Consider the following 3798-nt stretch of genomic DNA (forward strand, 5'->3'; position numbering starts at 1 on the left):
CGGACTTAACCAAACACAATAGGATTGCTATCAAGTAAATAGGAATTAATGTTTGTGTATTTTACTTCTAATTATAATAAAACAATTATAATTGCGGAAATAGAAAAGTAAAAGACACAGCAAGATTTGTTAACGAGGAAACCGCAAATGCAGAAAAACCCCGGGACCTTGTCCAGAATTGAATACTCTCAGGATTAAGCCGCTATACAAAATTAAACCAATTTCGTATAGTTGAGACCAAGCAACTAAACCTATAGTTCACCTAGTTCCGTCTATATCCTGCGCCTCCAACTTGCAGTATGTCACGCACTTGGAACAATTCCTTTGGTTCGTATTCCAAACAATAAAGGAACAACAAATCTGTTCGATAACTCTTTTCAACCAAGTGATATGAGTTCGACAAAAATCTCTTCCGTTTATCCCAACTAGTATAACACGCATGCGCGATGCGCCTTCCTTTCCATTTAAATTTCAAGACTGTAAGTATGCACCCAAAATCTAAACCTCTATAAATGTATCTTCGCTTCGGCAACCCAAAGGAGCCTTAACTTGTAACATCAAAGTTTTATATATTTTACTTAAGCCTAAATTCAACAGTAATTAACTCGATTAAGTTTCATATCACCTGATTAAGTTTCATCTAACCTGATGTGCGACTTTATATCTTATATTCATAAATACCTCGAATAAAACATCCAAGCCTAAACTAAATTCACATGGACCAAAACATTTTTTGTTCCCAACTTCCAAATCCAGGATAAGAATTGGAACGCTTTATAATACATAAATTTGAACTTGCCAACATAATTCTATATGAGGGTGCTCAAATTACTACATACATGAGGAATTCAAAGAGAAAGAGACAATTCCAATTGCTGCTAGTGATATTTGCAGCGGCCTCTTGAGCTAAACAGCAGGTGCAAGTTTGCTCTAAAATCTTATCTTTAAGCGCGGTCATAAGAGGATTCTGAATTCTTTCCTCACAAACAATCTGTCAAAATGACCTTTTATGTTAGAGACGAAACACAATGCTAAAAAGTTAACAAAACCGGGGATAATTTTGGTTGCATCTACAATGTCAAGTGCTGATCAAGTAAATTGGATTCACTGATAAACAAAAGACAACTTGGTGAAAGATAAGGAACTATAAGTGTAACTCACTTGATCATAAACAATCTCAGAATCTGTAAAGGAAACAACACGACGAATCTTGTTGTGCAATGCATCTACCAGATAATCCATCAAAGCCAAATAGTGACCAATTGATTCCCCATTATCAACTGATTTTGCTCACCACTGACAGTTTATATTTTATAAGACTTAGAAGGTTATCAATTATTATCGTGGCAGTTCATGCAGTCCAGATAGTTTGCAAGTGCTAAAGGGATGTTGCCTAAAGCTTGCAAAATCAGCAAGAATTCAAGTGACATTATAAACCGTTACAACACCGTGACCTCATACTTCAAAGTACAGTAGAAATGCAATCCCACTTACTCATCTGAACTATAAGTAGACTTCATGTACATAGAAATTTCAACTTACCCCAGACTGATTACTACCAACTCAACCAATGAATGTGGCACATAATTAAGCTTGACTTGAAATATTAGTACTGGAAAAGCATCAATACACACATCATAATTTGAAACAGGTTTCTTACCTTCAAAAATTTATCTCTGATTCTCTCGTCGTTTCTGCGTATGTCACCACCACCACCACAGCTCCCCAACAACAATTACGCACTACTATGCAAAAACAGACAAACCCATTAATTCTGGAAAGAAAAAAAACAATCTACACACCTAACAACAAACCTTTCCAATTTCTCAATAAGAATTCATTGTCCAACTGTGAGACAGGGCACATGATCAGAGTTGTCAGCTATAGTTCATCCCTGATTTTTCATAGCGTACTACAAATCCCTTAAGGTTCTTAAGAAAGAGAACTCAGCAAGTCAAAATCCCCACTTGCAAAAGAGGTTCAGATTTAAGCCATATTCAGATTTAGTGAATTTAATTTTTTGAACTGAAATTTTAGATGACTTTTCATGAAATATATCCATTAACATTTGAACGGGTTCGGATTTAAAAGTTCCAATGAAATGATGCTTCAGTTAGACTGTCAATTTTGGATGGTAGGTTGGGATTTACAGATAGCCTCACCGTAATGCAATTTTGTTGCTTCTCAGAATATAGCATTATTAAGTGGGGCAGTCCTTTAACTGTACTGTCTATGATTTTTCGTGAATTTGCTTTGCCATGATCTTTTATCTTAATATGCTCAACATGATGAATGCTACAGAAAATACGTTTTCGTGCGCTTTTGATAAAATCCCTTTGCAAGAATACCACCGAATAATATGGGCTATAAATTAGAACACGGAAAAAAGATACTTGGAATGAGCATCATTCTGAGTCCTTCAAGAACAAATTTCAATATAAAACATAGCCTTCAAACGTTAGTTACCCAACCTGTTTAGGCAATTTATGCTCTTACAGCTCCAACTCCATCCCATACTCATTCTAAATATCAGTTCCATTGACAATCACATCATGCAGCAATGAAACATAATAATTATGTTAAGTTAATTAAGAAGAATTCATTACCTCAAAATGGTTTTCTCTCAAGCAAATTGAATTCAACTTCTTCTTTATTTGATTCGGCTCAACAAATCATCCCAACAGTTCAATTCAACTAATACCCAGTAATCTTCATCAGTATCCTTCTCTAGATCGACGGAGAGTATGTGGATCTCTCAATTACCTAAATCGAAACTCCAATCGGCGATATTCTGTAAAATCAGTGGAGTCGATTAGGGAAGAAAGATCTGGGGAAAAAACTGATAGAAGTGTAGATTTTGTTTTGTTTTGGCACGATTACGCATGTACCCCTCATGTGACTGAAAACCAAGGAAAAGTAGGCAGGAAAACAAAAACACGGAGGATAACTTAGTCCTTTCCTGTCGTACGTGTGAAAAACCCCTCTTTTCTTTATATTAGTAAGATAAACTCCTTTGTCAGGTCATTAGATCTATCCAATAACAATTACCAAAGTAATTGTCAAGATTTTGCAATTAATACTTTTAATCACAAAGAATTGTATTGATGTCGATCTACTCAACTAATCAATCAAATCTATCACAAAGATAAACCGATTATAGTTGGATCCTCTTTACCCGAAACAAGTATTGTGCACACCAAAGATTATGAACCCAAATCAGAAATATTCTTCGTCTTCAAATCTTCTTAGATCTTCAATAAACACGTGCACACAATCAACTTAAATCTCTTGTGATCAATCACACACAGAACGGAGTCTGTTAACAATGAATTATCACAAGACGTCTTTAGATCTACAAACAGTCTAAATATCCCCGTCGAAACTTCGATCTAGTTTGAGTAAATCTTATATCAGAAGAGAAGATTCTCAAGCATAAACAAACCAGGTGCAATAAAAGTTCAACAACCGTTAGTCAATCAAATCAATCGAAAAAAAAAAGATAAACTGCAATTATCTAGTTTCCCACCAACGGTACTAATAGAGCTTCTCAATCCCAAAGAAGTCTTTAAACCGAGCGGTCGTAAGAGATTTCGCCTAATTAGGTTACTTTCCTCTCCGAATAGGCGGCTCCACCAGTAACAACGTAACTAGGTAGTTTTGTTGGCTCTGAGGATTAGTTTGCTCGAAATGCAAACTTCAATATTTATAGACCAAGAAACTTTGGACACCGAGGAATTTCCAAAACTGAAAATATTCTCAAGATATGCAATATATTACCAAATTCGGTTTCCATAATTC

General features: G+C 35.4%; 1 long non-coding RNA gene across 1 annotated transcript; it reads right to left on the reverse strand.

Moving 5' to 3' along the window:
- Nucleotides 1-634: 634 nt before the first annotated feature.
- LOC113296923 lies at nt 635-2866 on the reverse strand. Its single transcript, XR_003333198.1, has 3 exons — nt 2607-2866; nt 1661-1742; nt 635-991 (listed from the first exon to the last, which is right to left on the reverse strand). It is a non-coding gene; the product is annotated as an uncharacterized LOC113296923 (long non-coding RNA).
- Nucleotides 2867-3798: the final 932 nt, after the last annotated feature.

The sequence above is a fragment of the Papaver somniferum genome, chromosome 7 (assembly GCF_003573695.1).
Source record: "Papaver somniferum cultivar HN1 chromosome 7, ASM357369v1, whole genome shotgun sequence".
Lineage (NCBI taxonomy): Eukaryota > Viridiplantae > Streptophyta > Magnoliopsida > Ranunculales > Papaveraceae > Papaver > Papaver somniferum.